At 44.3% G+C, this 22153-nt stretch overlaps 1 long non-coding RNA gene across 1 annotated transcript in view; it reads left to right on the forward strand.

The window, feature by feature from the left end:
* Positions 1-14102, forward strand: part of LOC137377947 (uncharacterized) — a 53850-nt gene extending 39748 nt beyond the window's left edge. The window contains exon 3 of the long non-coding RNA XR_010976530.1: positions 12627-14102. This is a non-coding gene — a long non-coding RNA (uncharacterized lncRNA). The remainder of the gene's footprint in view (positions 1-12626) is intronic.
* Positions 14103-22153: the final 8051 nt, after the last annotated feature.

Below are 22153 nucleotides of genomic sequence, written 5' to 3' on the forward strand. Positions count from 1 at the left end.
TGGGTGTACCTACCCCACATGGACTGCAGCGGTTCAAGAAGGCAGCTCACCACCACCTTCTCAAGGGCAATTAGGGATGGGCCATAAATGCCGGCCTGACCAGCCACACCCACATCCCGTGAATGAAAAAAAAAGTATTGCCCCACTTTTACAGTTCTCTCTCAGTACTGCCCCACTATTACATTTCTCTCTCAGTACTGCCCCACTATTACAGTTCCATCTCAGTACTGCTGCACGATTACAGTTTTCCCACTGTACCCATAGAGTCATAGAGTCATAGAGTTATACAGCACAGAAACAGTCACTTCAGCCCATCGTATCCATGACAGCCATCAAGCACCCATCTATTCGAATCCCATTTTCCAGCACTTGGCCGTAGCCTTGTATGCTATGGCGTTTCATGTGCTCATCTAAATACTTCTTAAATGTTGTGAGGGTTCCTGCCTCTAGCACCACTTCAGGCAGTGTGTTCCAGATTCCAACCACCCTCTGGGTGAAAATTGTTTTCCTCAAATCCCCTCTAAACCTCCTGCCCCTTACCTTAAATCTATGCCCCCTGGTTATTGACACATCCACTATGGGAAAAAGTTTCTTCCTATCTATCATATCTATACCATATCTCATAATTTTGTATACCTCAATCAGGTCCCCCCTCAGCCTTCTCTGCTCTAAGGAAAACAACCTTAGGAAATGGGCGAGGTACTAAATGAGTACTTTGCATCAGTATTCACCAAAGAGAAGGGCTTAGTGGATGATGAGTCGAGGGAAGGGAGTATAGATAGTCTGTGTAATGTCGTTATCAAAAAGGAGGAGGTGTTGGGTGTCTTGCAAAGCATAAAGGTAGATAAGTCCCCAGGGCCTGATGGGATCCAACCCAGAATACTGAGGGAGGGAAGGGAAGAAATTGTTGGGGCCTTGAAAGAAATCTTTGTATCCTCATTGGCTACAGGTGAGGTCCCAGAGGACTGGAGAATAGCCAATGTTGTTCCTTTGTTTAAGAAGGATTTTTTTTAGAACATTACAGCGCAGTACAGGCCCTTCGGCCCTCGATGTTGCGCCGACCATCTGACCTACACTATTCCATTTTCATCCATATGTCTATCCAATGACCACTTAAATGCCCTTAAAGTTGGCGAGTCTACTACTGTTGCAGGTAGGGCGTTCCACGCCCCTATTACTCTCTGCGTAAAGAAACTACCTCTGACATCTGTCCTATATCTTTCACCCCTCAACTTAAAGCTATGTCCCCTCGTGTTTGCCATCATCATCCGAGGAAAAAGACTCTCACTATCCACCCTATCTAACCCTCTGATTATCTTGTATGTCTCTATTAAGTCACCTCTCCTCCTCCTTCTCTCTAACGAAAACAACCCCAAGTCCCTCAGCCTTTCCTCGTAAGACCTTCCCTCCATATCAGGCAACATCCTAGTAAATCTCCTCTGCACCCTTTCCAAAGCTTCCACATCCTTCCTATAATGCGGTGACCAGAACTGCACGCAATACTCGAGGTGCGGCCTCACCAGAGTTTTGTACAGCTGCATCATGACCTCGTGGCTCCGAAACTCGATCCCCCTACTAATAAAAGCTACCACACCATATGCCTTCTTAACAGCCCTATAGCAAGGGTAATCCAGGAAATTGTAGGCCGGTGAGCCTTACGTCAGTGGTAGGGAAATTATTAGAGAGGATTCTTCGGGACAGGATTTACTCCCATTTGGAAACAAACAAACTTATTAGCGAGAGGCAGCATGGTTTTGTGAAGGGGAGGTTGTGTCTCACTAACTTGATTGAGATTTTTGAGGAAGTGACGAAGATGATTAATGAAGGAAGGGCAGTGGATGTTGTCGATGTGGACTTCAGTAAAGCCTTTGACATGGTCCCTCATGGCAGACTGGTACAAAAGGTGAAGTCACACGGGATCAGAGGTGAGCTGGCAAGATGGATACAGAACTGGCATGTTCATAGAAGACAGAGGGTATCAGTGGAAGGGTGCTTTTCTGAATGGAGGGATGTGACTAGTGGTGTTCCACAGGGATCAGTGCTGGGACCTTTGCTGTTTGTAGTACATATAAATGATTTGGAGGAAAATGTAGCTGGTCTGATTAGTAAGTTTGCGGACGACACAAAATTTGGTGGAGTTGCGGATAGTGATGAGGATTGTCAGAGGATACAGTAGGATATAGATCGGTTGGAGACATGGGCGGATAAATGGCAGATGGAGTTTAATCTGGACAAATGTGAGGTAATGCATTTTGGAAGGTCTAATACAGGTGGGAAGTATACAGTAAATTGCAGAACCCTTAGGAGTATTGACAGGCTGACAGATCTGGGCGGACAGGTCCACAGGTCACTGAAAGTGGCAACACAGGTGGATAAGGTAGTCAAGAAGGCATATGGCATGCTTGCCTTCATCGGTCGGGGCATATAATATTAAAATTGACAAGTCATGCTGCAGCTGTACAGAACTTTAGTTAGGCCACACTTAGAATATTGCGTGCAATTCTGGTCGCCACACTACCAGAAGGACGTGGAAGCTTTGGAGAGGGTACAGAAGAGGTTTACCAGGATGTTGTCTGGTCTGGAGGGCATTAGCTATGAGGAGAGGTTGGATAAACTCAGATTGTTTTCACTGGAACGACGGAGGTGGAGGGGCGACATGATAGAGGTTTACAAAGTTATGAGTGGCATAGACAGAGTGGATAGTCAGAAGCTTTTTCTCAGGGTGGAAGAGTCAGTTACTAGGGGACATAGGTTAAAGGTGCGAGGGGCAAAGTTTAGAGGGGATGTGCGAGACAGGTTCTTTACACAGAGGGTGGTGAGTGCCTGGAACTTGCTGCCGGGGGAGGTGGTGGAAGCAGGTACGATAGCGACGTTTAAGAGGCATCTTGACAAATACATGAATAGGATGGGAATAGAGGGATACGGTCCCCGGAAGTGCAGAAGGTTTTAGTTTCGGCAGGCATCAAGATCGGCGCAGGCTTGGAGGGCCGAATGTCCTGTTCCTGTGCTGTACTATTCTTTGCTCTTATGCAGGCTTGCTTCGTGGCTGAAATGCACCAGCCCAGGCAACATCCTGGTGAATCTCCTCTGCACCCTCTCCAGTGCAATCACATCCTTTCTATAGTGTGATGCCCAGAACTGTACACAGTACTCCAGCTGTGGCCTATCTAGCATTTTATACAGCTCCATCATAACCTCCCTGCTCTTATATTCTATGCCTCAGCTGATAAAGGCAAGTATCCCATATGCCTTCCTAACCACCTTATCTACCTGTGCTTCTGCCTTCAGTGATCTATGGACAAGTACACCAAGGTCCCTCTGACCCTCTGTACTTCCTAGGGTCCTACCATTCATCGTATATTCCCTTGCCTTGTTAGTCCTCCCAAAATGCATCACCTCACATTTCTCAGGATTAAACTCTATTTGCCATTGCTCTGCCCATCTTACCAGCCCATCAATATCGTCCTGTAATCTATGGCTTTCCTCCTCACTATTTACGACACCACCAATTTTCATGTCATCTGCAAACTTACGGATCATACCTCCTGTATTCATGTCTAAATCATTAATGTAGACTACAAACAGCAAGGGTCCCAGCACCGATCCCTGCGGTACATCACTGGTCACAGGCTTCCACTCGCAAAAACAACCCTTGACCATCACCCTCTGCCTCCTGCCACTGAGCCAATTTTTGGATCCAAATCGCCCTGGATCTCATGAGCTCTTACCTTCTTAACCAATCTCGCATGCGGGACCTTATCAAAAGCCTTACTGAAGACCGTGTAGACTACATCAACTGCTTTACCCTCATCTACACCTCGAGTCACCGCCTCGAAAATTCAATCAAATTTGATAGACACGATCTCCCCCTGACAAAGCCATGCTGACTATTCCTGATTAATCCCTGCCTCTCCTAGTGGAGATTAATCCTGTCCCTCAGAATTTTTTCCAAAAGTTCCCTACCACTGATGTTAGATTCACTGGCCTGTAATTACCGGTTTTATCCTTGCTACCCTTCTTGAATAATGGCACCACATTCGCTGTCCTCCAGTCCTCTGGTACCTCTCCTGTGGCCAGAGCGGATTTGAAAATTTGTGTCAGAACCCCTGCTATTTCCTCCCTTGCCTCACATAACAGCCTGGGATACATCTCATCTGGGCCTGGGGATTTATCCATTTTAAGCCTGCTAAAACAGCTGATACTTCCTCCCTTTCAATGCTAATTTGTTAAAGCATCTCACAATCTCCCTCCCTGATCTCTACACCTACATCGTCCTTCTCCATAGTGAACACTAATGAAAAGTAATCATTTAAAACCTCACCTATGTCCTCCGGCTCCACACACAGATTGTCACTTTGGTAGCTAATGGGCCCTACTCTTTTCCTTGTTATCCTCTTGCCCTTAACATACTTATAAAGTGCCTTAGGATTTTCCTTTACCTTGCCCGCCAGTGTTTTTTCAAGTCCCCTCTTCGCTCTCCTAATTACATTTTTAAGTACCCCCCTACACTTTCTATACTGCCCCTATTACAGTTGTCCCTCAGTACTGCCTCACTATTCCTGTTCTCTCCCAGTACTGCTCCACGAACAGTATAGTTCTCTCTCAGTACTGCTTCACTGACTTTTGGGTTTATGAACATATTTGGATACATGCACCATAGCTCAAATGAATGGTGTATGACTGGGTCACACTACTTTCTGATTGTAATTAACTGGGGAGGGGGACAAAGTGTCTGTATTACCTTGGGAGGAGGGAGTGTGTCAGTATTACCTGGGGAGGTGGGAGTGTCTGTCCGTTTCACCTGGGGAGGGGGCATATTGTGAGGTTGGAGGATTCCTGGGTTAAAGCAATGTGTTGTTTTTATATCAGTTACTTGCTGTGACATTGGTGAGCTGTGTACACAGTGAACCACACCTGCTTAGCTAAGTTCTTGACTTTGTTTCCAGTTTTGCTTGTCTGGACTATGTCCTGCACCACCTCATTTGTATGATTCACACAACTTAGTTCAATTCTCTATTCACAGTAATCCAATCTGGCCAATTATCGCACCATCAGTCTACTCTCAAAGTGATGGAAGGTGTTTTCAACAGTGCTATCAAGTGGAACTCACTCAGCAATAACTTGCTTACTGATGCTCAGTTGGGTTCCGCCAAAGCCACTCAGCTCCTGACCTCATTACAGCCTTGTTCCAAACATGGACTAAAGAGGTGAGGTGAGAGTGATTGCCCTGGATATCAAGACAGCATTTGACCGAGTATGGCATTAAGGAGCGCTAGTAAAATTGAAGTCAATGGGAATCAGGGGAAGAACTCTTCACTGGTTGTCATACCTAGTACAAAGAAAGATGGTTGTGGTTGTTGGAGGTCAATCATCTCAACCCCAGGGCATTGTTACAGGAGTTCCTCGGGGTAGTGTCCTAGGCTGAATCATCTTCAGCTGCTTCATCAATGACCTTCCCTTCAACATAATTTCAGAAGTGGGGATGTTCGTTGATGATTGTACAATGTTTAGTACCATTCGCAACTCCTCAGATGTGACTCCTCAGACAATCAAGTGGTCCGTGCCTGCATGCAGCAAGAACTGGCTTGGGCTGATAAGTGGCAAGTAACATTCATGCCACACAAATGCCAGGCAATGGCCATCTCCAACAAGAGAGAATCCAACCATCTCCCCTTGAGATTCAACAGCATTAGAATCTCCCACCATCAACATCCTGGGAGTTACCATTGACCAGAAACTTAACTGGGCAGCCATATAAATACCGTGGCTACAAGAGCAGGTCAGAGGCTGGGAATTCTGCAGAGAGTAACTCACTTCCTAATTCCCCAAATGTTATCCACCATCTACAAGGCACAACATAAGAACATAACAAATTGGAGCAGAAGTAGGCCATTTGGCATCTCGAGCCTGCTCCACCATTCCATAAGATCATGGTTGATCTGATCATGACCTCAACTCCACTTTCCTGCCTGCCCCCCCGTAACCCTGATTCCCCAAACTCAGCCTCGAATATATTCAAAGACCCAGCTTCCGCTGGTCTCTGGGGTAGAGAATTTCAAAGATTAACGACCCTCTGAGAGAATATATTCCTCCTCACCTCCATTTTATGTGAGAGATCTCTTATTCTGAAACTGCTTCCAGGTTCTAGATTCCCCCATGAGAGGAAACATCCTCTCACCATCTACCCTGTCAGGAGTGTGATGGAATACTCTCCACTTGCCTGGCTGAGTGCAGCTCCAACAACACGCAAGAAACTTATCACCATCCAGGACAAAGCAGCCCACTTGATTGGCACTCCATCCAGCACCTTAAACATTCATCCCTCCCACACTGGTGCACAGTGGCAGCAGTGTGTACCATCTACAAGATGCCCTGCAGCAACTCACCAAGGCTCCTTAGACAGCACCTTCCAAACCCACAACCTCTATCACCTAGAATGACAAGGGCAGTAGGCATATGGGAACACCAACACCTGCAAGTCCCTTCTAAGTCATTCACCATCCTGACTTGGAACTATATTGCTGTTCCTTCACTGTCACTGGGTCAAAATCCTGGAACAGCACTATGGGTGTATCTACACCACATGGACTGCAGTGGTTCAAGAAGGTCATCACACCTTCTCACAGGCATTTACGGATGCATAATGCTGGCCTTTCCAGCAATGCTCATGTCCCATGAACAAATAAATGAGTGACTGGAGTTATATCTCACTAAAATTCATACTGAATGCCCCACCAATACTGCTCACCTCAACCCACTGCATCAAGAGAACCTCATTGTTCCCCCCAATTTGTTGTTCCTACCAACTCATTGTCTTTCCCAACTCATTGCCTTTCCCAACTCATTGCCTTTCCCAACTTATTATCCCCCACATCGTTGCCCACTACCTTACGTCCTCTAAATCAGTTTTCCGCTCCAACTCATAGTCCTCTAACTCAATGTCCTCAGCCATTCTGATTGAAAAATTGTAATGGCTGTAGGATATGCATTGTTCCCTCGATATGAACTCAATTCCAAACTGATAACTGTAAACAGAAGGGATCCTTCATCTATTAAAGTGCTCTTCTCAGCAAAAGATCTTCATGTGTGGTAGAGTGAGACACTACCCAAAGGCTGAAGCATGTTCAAAAGGTTAATGTGATGGAGCAGGGCTTGGTTGTGATCTTCCAAAATTCAATAAATTCTGGAATGATTCCAGTGAATTGGAAGTTTGCAAATGTAACCCCTGTATTTAAGAAAGGAGGGACTGAAAACAGAGAACTATAGGCCAGTTGGCCTGACATCATGTAATCCATTATTAAGAAAGCGGTAACAGGGCACTTAGAAAAGTCACAATATAAGCTAGTGCCAGTTGTGGCTCAGCTGGTCGCATCTTGCCTCTGCATCAGAAGATTATGGGTTTAAATACTCCTCTGAGTACTTGAGCACACTAATCAAAGCTGACACTCCAGAACAATATTGCACTATTGGAGGTGCGATATCTTGAATAAGATGTTAAGCTCAGGCCCGTCTACTCTCTCAGGTGGATGTAAAAGATCTCACAGCACGAATTCAAAAAAGAGCTTGGGAGTTCTCTTTGGTGTCATGATTAATATGCATGCCTCAATCAACATCACAAAACAAATGAGCTGGTCATTATTATATTGTTGCTTGTGAGAGCTTGTTGTGCACAAATTTGCGACTGCATTTTCTACATTGCAACAATGACTACACTTCAAAAGCATTTCATTGGCTGTAAAGTGTGTTGTGATGTCTTATAGTCATGAAAGTACTATATAAATTCAAGTATTTCCTTCAATATGATTCGGCAGGGTCAACATGGCTTTGTGGAAAATCATGTTTGACAAATCTATTTGAGTTTTTTGAGGATGCTAATACCAGGGTAGATAAAGGGAATAAGTAGATGCAGTATATTTGGATTTTCAAAAGACATTTAATGAAGTGCAACATGAAATGTTGTGACACAAGAAATGTTCTGACACAAGATAAAGGCCCATGAGATTGGTGGTAATATATTAGTATGGATTGAGGATTGGTTAAAGGACAAAAAACAGAGAATAGGAATAAACATTTTCAGGTTGGCTATCTGTTACTCTTGGGGTACTGCAAGGATCAGTGCTGGGGCTCAGCCAATTACAATCTATATTACTGACGAGATGAAGGGACTGAGTGCAATGCTTCCAATTTTGCTGATGATACAAAGCTAGGTGGGAAAGTAAGCTTTGAGGAGGAAACAAAGAGTCTGCAAAGGAATATAGACTGGTTAATTGAGTGGACAAGGATGTTGCAGGTAGAATATAATGTGGGAAATGTGAGGTTACTCACTTTGGTAGGGAGAATAGAAAAACAGAATTTTTTAAAGTGGTGTTCGGAGGGATTTAGGTGTGCTTGTACATGAAACACGGAATGCGAATGTACAGGTGCAGCAAACATTCAGGAAGGCAAATTATGTGCTGTCCTTTATTTGCAAGGGGTTGGAGTACAAGAGTAAGGAAGTCTTGCTACAATTATACAGGGATTTGGTGAGACCACACCTGGAGTATTGTGTACAGATTTTGTCTCTACCTAAGGAATGGTATACTTGCTCTACAACCACTGCAACAAAGGGTCACTAGATCGATTCCTGGGATGAGAGGGTTATCCTCTGAGGAGACATGGAGCAGAATGAGTCTATATACTCTGGAATTTGGAAGAATGCAAGGTGATCTCATTGAAATATAAAATTCTGGGAGGGTATGACAGGCTAGATGCTGAGAGGTTGTTTTCGCTGGCTGGAGAGTCTCGAAGTTGGGGGCACAGTCTCAGATAAGGAGAAGACCATTTCAGAATGAGATCAGGAGAAATGTCTTCATACAGAGGGTTGTAAATCTTTGGAATTCTGTACTCCAGAAGGTTATGGATGCACAGTCGTTGAGTACATTCAAGGTTGGGATAGAAAGATTTTTGGACTCTATGGGAATCAAGGGTTATGAAGATAGTGTGGGAAGATGGAGTTTGGTAGGAGATCAAGCATGATTTTATTGAATGGCGGAGCAGACTCGAGGAGATGTATGGCCGACTCCTGCACCTATTTCTTATTTTATTATAGAAAAGGCCTTTCTCACTCGTGCTCACCTTCCCTCTCTCCCTTGTTCCCATCCATTCCTCCCTCTCTCCCCCTCCCTTGTTCACTTCATCTCTACCACCCCCTTACTTTCTACCTGCCCTCCCTCTCTCTATTTCTCTTTCCATCCCTCCCTCCTCTCTCACTCCCTTCTTCTCTCGCTCCCTCTCTCATTCCCGCTCTCCTCTCTCACTTCTCCCTCAGCCTCCTGCTCTCACTCTCTCCCTCCCTTCTACAAAAATACCAAAGATATAGAAGTGGCAAGAAGGAGAAATAAAATGGCACAGTGGAGCAATGATGTGAAACAGAGGGAATGGCTGGATAATTCATGGGCAGGCTGGAGAAATCATATTTAAAGGTTGAACAAGGACAAGTCGGAGCATTGCAAGAAAGCAAAGAGGGGAAACATTAGGTAGTAGTCACAAGTTCTTAACCACTAATTGCTCTCCCACAAAGGCAGCTAATGGTCTTTATTAACCTTGTAATAGACTTTAAAATGTTGGGAAGAGATGGAAAGCGCTATGCATTATAAGATCATTTCAAATTTAGGTTAGAGATACAATGGCAACAATTTCCATCCTTATAGCACTTCTGACACACAGCAACATGTCTCAATGCCAAATGTTAAGGAAGACAAACTGACAGATACAAAGCAGGAGGAAAAGTGACAAGGGTTGGGATAGTGAAGGGGACAGAAGAACATCTCTTCTTAAGGCGGTTTTTGAAATTAGGGTTGGCGATCTATGTGAGGAGGTCCAGAGGGTGGGAGCATCGAGGCTAAACAAATGGCCACTGGTGGTGGGGTGAAGGGAGCAAATGAGTCAACAACAAAGACAGGAGCGAGGACACAAGGAGACACTGTAACTGCACAGCAGCTTCCTGAGTGGGATGAGTGGACTGTTCATCATCGTAGACATGTGCACCCAGCAAAGGAATTTCCACAAGGACAAGATCACATGGTCACTTTGGAATGAAAGTATTACCTTGTAGCATTCATTACATCACAGCCTTGTAAACGAGTACAATGATGGACTACAAGGGAATGAAAGCTGAATGTGTGGTGTAACTACGACACAATATAGTGCTGTAGTCTGCTGCCTGTATCCTAGCTCGTACCAAGTCTTGTTCATCCATCACCTCTGTACCCGCTGACCTAAGTTTACTCCCAGTCCAGAAACACCATGATTTAAAATGGATATAGAGGCATTGGAGAAATGAAAAAAATGACATGAATGATACTAGAACTGAGAGATTATAATTATCAGGAAGGACTGAACAGGTTGAAGCTCTTTTCTCTAGAAGAGAAGACTTAAGGTTGACCGAACAGAAGTCTTTAAAATTATGAAGGGCTTTGATAGAGTAGATGTAGAGAATGTGTTTCCACTTATGGAGGAATCCAAAGCTTGATGCCATGAATCTAAGCTAGTCACTACTAAATCCAATAGGGAATTCAGGAGAAACTTCTTCACTCAGAGAGTGGTGAGAATGAGAAACCTCCTACCACATGGAATAATTGAGGTGAACAGCATTAATACATTTAAGGGGAAGCTTGACAAGTACATATGAAAGGAATAGAAGGTTATGTTGATAGAGTTAGCTGAAGCAGGGTGAGGTGAGATTCAGGTTGAGCAAAAAATAAGACCAGTTGGGCTGAATGCCAGTGTCTGTGCTGTAAACACTATGTAAAGTTCTTATCTTTGTGTTCAAATCATTCCGTGGCCTTGCCCCTCCCTATCTTGGTCACCTCCTCCAATCCTACAACCCTCCATAATCTTTTTGTTTCTCCAATTCTGGGCTCCCATGCATCCCTGATTTCCATCACTCCACCATTAGCGGCCGTTCATTCAGCTGCCTGGGGCCTAAGCTCCAGAATTCCCTCTTAAAACCTCTCCTGTCTCTCAGCTCGCTCTCCTCCTTTTAAGGCCCTTTTTAAAACCTATCTTTGACCAAACTTTTGGTCTAATAGCTCCTTATATTGGGACTCGCTGTCAGATTGTGTTTGATACTTTGCTCCTGTGAAGTACCTTGGGATGTTTTACATCAAAGGCGTGATATAAATGCAAGTAGTTCCTTTATTGAAGGTGTTGAAAGTTTGCATACCAAAGCTCACAGTCTATTATTTCAGCCTCTATAAAGATTGCTGTGATCCAGCATCACCCAGGCCATACATTGTCATATGTTTTCCAACACCTTAAGAAGTGCCAGCACATTTGGGATCTGAAAATCTACTCTACTCACTTAATGGAAAAAAACATACACCGCTGGCAATAACCTTATTTTATTTGTTCATGTAAATACAGAGGAACAACTTTTCCCAAGATACCGATCACTATGGAAACAGGGCATGTGTTGAATCGACCAAGACTAAAGGTCATTGTGAAACCGGAGGCAGCTTACTGCATTTCACCTCTTGTTGAGCTGAACAGGTGGAACTTAAATCTTATTAGTAGACGTGAGAAAAACATTCCGTATTTGCCAGGACTCACCCTGCACTGTAAACAAAGCAGCTCTTGCAATATAACCTTGGAATAAATTGTACCGGGGACAAGGCCATTCAACCCTGCCAGCCCCTTCCATTGCCCATGTACAACCTTTTGTGCTAAGGTTGGCTGCTTGCCAATTTTACATAAGTAGATTTGCATTATGCACCCTAAATTAATATCCTGCTTCATGTGATATTCTGTTGGCCTGAGTAACTCTGAGATCAATGCACTTCATTCTGTTTTAAAATGAAACAATGGATTTAGTCAACTTTGGAGTGCAGACTGAAAAACGCAATGGTTCAACAAACCTCATCCTGCCCACCCACCCCCAGGCTAAAGTTCCAAACTAATCATTCCAAACTGACATTCTGCATTAAGCATCTTAAATCGATTGCCTTGCTTCATGTGATATTTCTTTGTTCTAAGTGACTCTGAGATCAATGCATTTCACATTTTATCAATACTTATCCTTCTAAAGAAAGAACAAATGCCCATCTGTAAAGCACCATCCACAACCAAAGGATGTTCCAAAGCATGTCACAGCTAATAAAGTAGTTTGGAAGTGTAGTCACTTTTGTAAAGTTGTAACATGGCAGCCAATTTGTACACAGCAAGATCCCAAATAGCAATGAAATAATGACAAGATCATTTGTTTATTGATGTGGTTTGACAGATAAATATTGGCCGGCTAATACTTCAAAAATATGTTTGGTTACATATCTGGCAGGATTGTATGTCAGGTATGGTTCAGTAGTGACAATCTCGCCTCAGAGTCAGCAGGCTGCAGGAGGCTGAGCCTACCTGCGTACCCTTGAAGAGAATGTCCTGACGATTGTGTATCAGGGCAGAGTGGAGGCCATGGCCAATGGTGACACTGGAAGAAACACTGTATAAGTTATTTACATCTAATTCACTTTGTCTCTTCTTACTGTTTTCTCACACCACCCATTCTGCACAACATGCTGCAGGTCCTTCCTACACCCATTGCTTTCCTTCTTCACTCCTCACACTGCAAGCTAACCCTTGTCCCTCTCTTCCAGCTCCTAAGAATGTCGACGCACGTCACTCGTGGAGGAAGAGGAGGCCAGTTTTCCTGAAGATGTACTGTCACTCAATCTCACTCGCACATCCACCAGCTCAGAGACTGGCTCCACACGGACCTGAGAGGTTGGGCTAGGGGAAGAATCTTTACGTAGTCACTCACTGGGTAGAACTGTGCAGGAGCGAGGGCAGGGAGATTGGACGCCGCTGGTGCCAGCTCACTGGCAGGTGAGATCACACATCCACGGTGCTGCAGGAGACTTAGATACTGACCTCGCGGGTCCAGGTTACTGAAGAGATAGACGGGTATCTACCAGAAAATGCCGAGCAGTGTTCCCATGGATAACAGGAAAAGTAAAAGAACAATACCATTGATGGTTCCAAGAGTCCCGATGAGTTTAATCCAGGAAAACTTTAAATGTTTCCAGCTGTATGCTGTGCAGCCACTTATCAGTGCCTGACTTGCTGTCTTTCAATTCCACTTGATAAACTGAGACTTTCTGGACAGCAACACAAGGCCTTCCGATGTAGACTTGGGAAAAGGCTTCTTTCCACAAATCTGTCAAATCATCATTCAATCTCCGACTTCATACTCTGTGAACACTGAGCCCTTATTTAAGTAGGGATTCATCTTTTCCTTATTCCAACCACTCACTCCTGCCACCTGCCCATATGTTTCCCTACCTGTTGTACTAACTACTTTGCCCATTGTTCCGTAACTCCTGCCTCTTTCTGCAATTTTGTCATGGGTTTATGGAAAAGGAGTGTTAATTGTATATTAATTGTGTTTGTTTGTATGTAAGTGGTGGGCATTAACAGGGCAGTCACTTGATTGCCTATAAATAGGCATAGAGTAAAACTGTGGTTGTGGGTTTAGGAGATGTAGGCTTGTAATGTGTAATTCTGTAAATAAACAGGGTCAGGGTAAGTGAAAGGATGTTGTGATCCTGAATACAGGACAAGGGGACACTTTTACACTGGCAGTCTGATCCTCCTGTATCTGTATCTTCCAGTCAGCAAGCTGAGGGTCAGCAGACTGACCTCTGGGAAGTTGAAAAAATTAGTCTGATTCCTGGTTGTGGCAAAGCACTACTCAGCTGCTGCTAGGAGCTCACACAGGGTACCTGGAATAAATACATGTTTGGTGGCTTCATCAACCTAATCGTTCAGCATTCTAATTCACCTTTCTTAATGTCTTGACTTTAAGGAAATGGAAAGTGAGAGTTTGATGTTTCTTCGCAAGTGCAGAAATAACCTGAAACAGTGCCGCATATTGGATGTGTTTCCCAGTTGCACAGGTCCAATCTTTCATCTGTTAGAAGAGCAGATATTGAGTCAGTGCAAGAAATTGGAATCTGAACAAATCCCCACGGTTCAGAGCTGCACATACCCTGTCTGGGCAGGTAGTTCAGTGCACGTGATAGGAAGAGGAATATTAGCAAACTGTAAAGGAGTGTGATGGGATAGAGAGGAATGTGATGGGATAGAGGGAGTTTGATGGAGATAGGGGGAGTGTTATGGGATAGAGGGGATGTGGTGGAGATAGGTGGAGTGTTATGGGATCGAGAAGAATGTGATGAATGTACATTTCAACTGGAACCTCTGCCGATGATATATCGGAGCTAAATGAGGGACTGGAACCAGGTCAGGAACTGCCTCTCACACTCGGTGTTGTGACACTTAGATTGTGGAGGCTTCAGAAACATGTCACCTGGCCCAACATAAAAAAATCCTATCACAGGATTTATATGTAAAAGTTTAAATATTGCAAGTGATTGGGCCCTGTCATTCTGACTCCAATTTGAATCGGACTTTTAATATGGAGTCATGTATATAAATAAATAAATTCAGTGTGTCCACACCCATGGCAAAAAGACTAGCTGTTAGTTCAGCATAATCTGGGATGAAATCTCTCTGGAAACCAGTCATCCAAAGGAAGGATTGGAAGGTGTGCTCGTCAGAGAGCAGTATCAGGAGGACGTGATTCACACTTTGCCCTAATCCACAAAATGACAAACAGCTTGCATTTTGACACAGGAATTTTACCCAGAGCCATTGATGGGATGTTGGTCAATGGCTCTATCTCTGGCCATTCCATTGATGGGATGTTGATCAGTGGTTGTATATCTGGCCCAGTGCCATTGATGGGAATGTCAGTCGGTGGTTTTATCTTTGGCCCAGTGCCATTAGTGGGAATGCTGATCAATATCTCTCCAGCTGCTGCCTGCCCATCCCTGCTCTGAAATGTGATTATGAACCGAGTTCTGGCTGGGACTCGTACACATACCCACTGGGCTTTCACTCCTTTAAATCATGTCTGGATTTATCTACCTCTGCTAGCCAGCCAAGAAGACACGGTTCATTGTTGATATATTGCACTAAGGACGAGCAGTTTCATGCTCTCTGTCACAGATCACTACAACTATGTAACCCAGACTTAACAAGTAGCAACAGGCAGGCCCAATACCGTTTAAAAAAACGACAGTAACCGGACAAGTGCTAACTCATTCTTTCCAATGTCTCAAAACTGTGGAACTCCTTACCTCCCTCGATCTGCAATGTTACTTGCTTTTAAATCTCACCACAGCATCCAGCACCATTTTTTGAATGACCTTATCTTTTCTCCTACACTGTTCAACCTTGGTGCTCTGAATATGAGCCTTGGCCTCTCATCTAATTTATGTTAATGTGAAAAGGGGCAGGACAGAGGCCAGATAATGATGCCATCACACTGACTCTGAGTATTTCTTGATTGCAGCAGGCCCTTGTGAGAGGGAGCGGATCTGCCAGCAGTTGCTGCTGAGACAGGCATGCCAAAGCTTGTCATGCCAGCAAGACACAGGCTATCAGAGGCAGGAGAATATTTGTCACAAAGCAATGGGCTGGAGCCTCCTGGGGAAAAGGCACAAAGACACACCCAGTTACCCAATATCCGAATCCTATTATGGCATATTTCCCAGAAGAAAGAAAAGAAAGACTTACATTTCTAGAGCGCCTTTCATGACCACAGGACGTCCCAAAATGTTTTACAGCCAATGAAGTACTTTTGAAGTGTAGTCACTATTGTAGTGTCATAAATGCGGCAGCCAATTTGCACACAGCAAGCTCCCACAAACAGAAATGTGATAATGATCAGATATCTGTTTCTTTGATGTTGATTGAGGGATGGATATTGCCCAGAATACCGGGGAGAACTCCCCTGCCCTTCTTCGAAATAGTGCCATACATTTTCCTAATCACCTTCTTAACTTGTCCTGTCACATTCAAAGATTTGTGAATAATCACCCCCAGGTCCCTCTGTTCTTGCACAATAGTACCATTGCAATTATACTGCCCTTCCATCTTGTTCCTCCCAAAGGGAATCACTTCACATTTATCTGCATTAAATTGTTTCTGACATGTGTCTGCCCATTCCACTAGTCTGTCTATGCTTTCTTGAAGCCTGCTACTATCCTCCTTACTGTTTATTACATTGCCAAGTTTTGTATCATTTGCCCACTGCAGGGCCGCACCATAAAGGCACAGTATTAAACATTCCACAGTTGTAAGTGGAGGGAAGAGGTGGAGGAGCACTCCTTCTGACCCCACATTGAAACCATGGGCCACTGCCAAACACCACTTGCCCCCTCCCCTCCTCTTTGTCTTCACCACCGATTGCAGACTACCATCCTGCAATCTCAACCTCCTCTTCTCCTCCCAATCTCACTCCCCTACACCCAATCTCAATTTCCTCTTCAGTTCCCGATTGAAACCCTGATCACAACTGTCACCCTACCATTTGCAGCCCACTCCCCATCAATTGCAGCCCCCTCCCCAGATCACAACACCCTCCCCCTGATCGAAGCACCATACCCCAGATCACAGTCCCCTCCCCCAATCAAAGCCACCTACCGCTGCAATCCTAGCCCCCTCTCTCCGACTGCAGCCCCCTCCGCCGATCACATCATCCTCCCCCAATCAAAACTGCCGACTGCAACAATCCTAGTACCCCTCCCCAATTGTAGCTCCTCCCCAAATCATAGCCGCCCTCCCAATTGCAACCCTTCTCTCGAATTACAGACCCATCCACTCCATTCACAGCCTGCCCTCAGATTGCAGCCCAATCCCTTGATCGCAGGCTCCTCCCCCATTCGTAGCCCCCCTCCCACCATTCTCGAATTGCAAACCGATTTCTAGGTGCTGTATTTATTCTGCACCTATTCAATTTCCTTTTAAAAACATTTTCAAGCCTGTCTTCATTGTTTCCCATCTCTGGCCTAAACCTGATGAACCTTCTGTCGAAGCACTCTATACTTTAACACACTCTCTATTACAGGGCTTCCAAACTGCACATGAGGTGCTAACTGTGGCCTATTCAATCCCTTCTTTGATCTCACGAAAGCCTTTGAGTCCATCAATTGTGAGGGGTTATAGAAAGTCCTCCACAAGTTTGGCTTTTTTAAATTCTTTCATGGAATGTGAGCATCGCTGGCTAGCCCAGCATTTATTGTCCATCACTAATTGTCCTTGAGAAGGTGATGATGAACCGCCTTCTTGAACTGCTGCAGTCCTTGGGGTGTAGGTACACCCACAGTGCTGTTAGGAAGGGAATTCCAGGATTTTGACCCAGCGACAGTGAAGGAACGGTGATGTAGGTCCAAGTCAGGATGGTGTGTGACTTGAAGGGCAACTTGCAGATGATGGTGTCCCAGTGCAACTGCTGCCCTTAACCTTCTAGGTGGCAGAGGTCATGTGTTTGGAAGGTGCTGTCAAAGGAGTCTTAGTGAATTGCTGCAGTGCATCTTGTAGATGGTACACACTGCATTTGTGGTGAAGGGAGTGAATGTTGAAAGTTGTGAATGGGGTGCCAATCAAGCGGGTTGCTTTGTCCTGGATGGTGTTGAGCTTCTTGAGTGTTGTTGGAGCTGCATCCAACCAGGCAAGTGGAGAGTATTCCATCACACTCCTAACTTGTGCCATGTAGATGGTGGACAGGATTTGGAGAGTCAGGAGGTGAGCTACTCGCTGCAGAATTCCCAGCCTCTGACATGCTCTTGTAGCCACAATACGTATATGGCTGGTCCAGTTCAGTTTCTGGCCAATGGTAACCCCCCATGATGTTGATAGTGTGGGATTCAGCAATGGAACAGCCATTGAACATCAAGGGGAGATGGCTGCCCTCAGAAATTTGTCAGCATTCTTTGCTTACTATATGATGACATGCAAGCCGTAATGCTTACCAATGGTACCACCGCAGATCCTGTTGTGGAATGACTTTAAAAAAGGACCACCTTAAGAGCGAACCAAATTAAGAGCTGTAAGTGCAGATTACCAGAGGAAATGATGTCATGTCACTTCTGACCAGGGAGTTGTGGGTGGACCTGACAAAGTGTTTAGATGTGCATGTGCAGTAATTGTTTGTATATATATATATACGTTCTAGTTAAGTTATACTAAAACTCAAATTTTCTTTGAATATTACTAGCAGTCCTGTGAACCTTACAATAGTTTACACATCAAAGGATCAAGTAATATTACATGGTGGCAACATTTGTGATATATTTTTTCTGAAGGCCACCAAATATTACATTGTGGTAAGGTTTGATCCTTACACTAAAAGAGAACAAGGAACAGCTGATTGCCTACCTGGAATGGCTGAAGATCCAGCAGGAATCCCCACAACAATGCAGTTAGCTAGGCTACAGATAGGGCCCCAGGAGGCATTGAAACTCTGAGTACAGTAGGCAATTTGCCAGGAGATCAGAGGTTTCACATATCTGGCAGTGGGTCTGAAAACTTGAAAAGCAGTAGCTGAAACCATTACTGTTTTAGTTTTCATGTTTTTTTTTTCTTCATGGGCATGGTCTAAGCTGAAAAGAGTGGGAACAACCCAGCAGTGCCACTGGTGGTCCAGCACAAAGTAAAAGGCTGGCTATGGCAGCTGCTGTTACTGCAAGCTGCAGCCCTCTTAAAAAAAAACTCTCCCTCTGCTTAAAAAGAAACAGTTCTCTGAGTTCAAAGAAAGAAGCAGTCTGTGTGAACACAGCTGACTCTCTGTTTAAAAAATCCTGTAATCTACTCTTAAAAGGGCATGCCTTCAGAAAATGAATCTGTATAAACAAGAAAAAAAGTGTGCCTGTGAAAAGAAAACCTGTAAAAAATCTTATAAAAAAGCAGGACATTAAGACAATGGATTTCGGATATCCAGTTGTAGAATGCAAGACATTGGGATTAGCATCTGAATTTAAGCTGTTCCGACAATGAATGGAGCTGTGTTTCCTGGATCAAGAAGTAAGCGAACCAGAGAAACAAGCTACCAAAATTAAGATCACACTGGGCCTCCAATGGATCAATACATCAGGATTGGCAGCTGAGGATCAGAATGACCCTAGCAAACTATGAACATTCCTGGAGCAACAACTCAAGTTGAAGGTAAATTTCTGAGTACATAGGCATGAGTTTATGACTGACTGCAAAGGCAAGATGAGTTCATTGACCAGTTTGTTGCAAGGTGCCAAGACAAAGCTCAATTTTATAACTTCACAGATATCGACTTGTCAGAATGGATTATAGAGCTAGTAATCGTAGCTACTCCAATACAGCCCTTTCATAAAGATCTGCTAGAAAAGAAGGAAGGGCACACTATACATGCATTCTTAATGATGGAAGGAGATTTGAAGTCATCATGGCTGAGCGCCAACAGTTACAAGCGTTGGGGCGGCTACAACAATCGGTACGGTAACCAAGAAGTCATGCTAAGTCATATGGCAAATGTGGCCTGGCTCACCCAAGTCACAATTGTCTGGCATACCAGGCTCAGTGCAAAGCTTGTGGCATGTGAGGACATTGGGCAAGGCAGTGCAGAAGGCTGAGCTCAGATACTGCACATAGGTGGCAGGTCACATGTAGAGAGAACGTCTGCAAGACAGAATGGCAAAAGCAGTAAAAGGTATGTCAACACACAACAAAAGCCCAAGTAGATACATCAGGTGAGCAGAGAGACAGATTGCTAGGAGGACACAGGTAAAGAATGCACTCATGTGAACAGCGAGCAAGTATTTCACACAGTTAATTTGGATCAACATGTCAATGCTATTACACAGTCTGAGGCATTCACTATGATATATGTCCGCAAAAGAGTAGCAAACATAAGCTTGGAGTAAGTGCAAATATTCTGCCAACCCGTATACTGAAGGGCATGTACTTAAAAAGAAAAAGTATTGGAGAAACTTGAGGGACTAAAATCTGACAAGTCCCCGGGACCAGATGGCCTACAACCTAATGTTCTAAAAGAAATAGCTGCAGAGATAGTGGATGAGCTGACTACGATTTTCTAGAATTGCTTAGATTCAGGAATGGTCCCATCAGATTGGAAGTTGGCAAATGTTACACTGCTTGTCAAGAAAGGAGGTAGAGAGAAAATGGGGAACTACAGGCCAGTTAGCCTAACATCAGTCATTGGGAAGATGCTGGAAACTATTATTAAAAAGGTCTTAACATTGCACTTGGAAAAGCATCATATGATTAGAATAAGTCATCATGGTTTTACTAAAGGGAAATCCTGTTTGACAAATTTATTTGAGTTTTTTGAGGATGTAACTAGTAGGGTAGATAAAGGGGAACTAGTAGATGTGGTATACCTGGATTTTCAAAAGGCATTCGATAAGATGTCACATAAAAGATTAATAGGCAAGATAATGGCTCGTGGTGTTGGGGGTAATATATTAGCGTGGATAGAGGATTGGTTAACAGACCGGAAGCAGAGAGCGGGCAAAAATGGGGCATTTTCAAGTTGGCAGGCAGTTAATAGTGGGGTGCTGCAAGGATCAAAGCTGGGCCTCAGCTATTTACATTCTATATTAATGACTTGGATGAAGAGACAGAGAGTAATGTATCTAAGTTTGCTGGTGATACAAAGCTCAGTGGAAAGGTAAGCTGCGGGGAGGATGTAGAGAGGCTGCACAAAAAGATATAGACAGGCAAATGGAGTACAATGTAGAGAAGTGTGAAATTGTTCACTTTGGTCGCAAAAATAGAAAAGCAAAATATTTTTTAAAAGGTGTGAAACTGGTAAGTGTTGATATTCAGAGAGACTTGGGGGTACTCGTACAAGGAACGCACAAAGCTAACATGCAGGTGCAGCAGGCTATTAGGAAGGCAATGGCATCTTGGCCTTTATTGCAAGGGGATTGGAGTACAGGAATAAAGATGTCTTACGAAAATTGTACAGGGCTTTGGTGAGACTGCACCTGGAATGTGTGCAATTTTGGCCTCCACATTTAGGAAGGATACACTTGCACTGGAGGCAGTGCAGTGAAGATTTTCTATAACGGTCTCTGGGATGAGGGGGTTGTCCTATGATGAGAGGCTGAGTAAATTGGGCCCATATTCTCTGGAACTTAGAAGAATGAGAGGTGATCTAATTGAGACATACAAGATTCTGCAAGGGATTGATAATGTAGAAGCTAAGAGATTATTCCCGCTAGTCGGGGAATCTAGAACATGGGGACACAGTCTCAGGATAAGGGGCCAATCATTTACATCTGAGATGAGGAGAAATTACTTCATTCAAAGAGTTGTGAATCTTTGGAATTCTCTGCCCCAGAGGGTTGTGGATGCTCCATCATGGAATACATTTAAGGCTGGGATAGACAGATTTTTGGTCTCACAGGGAATCAAGGGACATGGGGATTGGGCAGGAAAGTGGAAGTGAAGCCAAAGGTCAGCCATGAGTGATGCATTTGGGGAGGTCAAACAAGGCAAAGGAATACACGATAAATGGGAAAATACTGAGAAGTGTAGAGGAAGTGAGAGACCTTGGAGTGAATGTCCACAGATCCCTGAAGGTTGCAGGGCAGGTCGATAGGGTGGTTAATGAATATGGAATCCTTTCCTTCATTAGCTGAGGTATAGAATACAAGAGCAGGGAGGTTATGCTAGAACTGAATAACTCATTGGTTAGGCCACAATTTGAGTACTGTGTACAGTTCTGGTCACCTCAGTACAGAAAGGATGTAATTGCACTAGAGAGGGTACAGAGGAGATTTACGAGGAAGTTGGCAGGACTGGAAAAATGCAGCTATGAGGGAAGATTGTATAGGCTGGGGTTGTTCTCCTTGGAACAGAGAAGGCTGAGGGGAGATCTGATTGAAATGTACAAAACTTTGAGGGGCCTGGATAGAGTGGAGGTGAAGGGTCTATTCACCTTAGCAGAGAGGTCAGTGATGAGGGGGCATAGACTTAAAGTGATTGGTAGAAAAAGTAGAGGGGAGATGAGGAAAAACCTTTTCACCCAGAGGGTGGTGGGGGTCTGGAACTCGCTGCCTGAAAGGGTAATTGAGGCAGAGACCCTCAACTCATTCAGAAGGGGTCTGGATGTGCACCTCAAGTGCCGTAATCTGCAGGGATACGGACCAAATGCTGGAAGGTGGGATTAGAATAGGTGGATCGTTTTTCGGCCAGTACAGACACAATGGGCCAAGTGGCCTCTTCCTGTGCCTTAAACTTTCTATGATTCCATGATCGTATTGAATGGCGGAGCAGGCTC

Source organism: Heterodontus francisci, chromosome 15 (genome assembly GCF_036365525.1).
Source record: "Heterodontus francisci isolate sHetFra1 chromosome 15, sHetFra1.hap1, whole genome shotgun sequence".
In the NCBI taxonomy this organism is placed as follows: Eukaryota; Metazoa; Chordata; class Chondrichthyes; order Heterodontiformes; family Heterodontidae; genus Heterodontus; species Heterodontus francisci.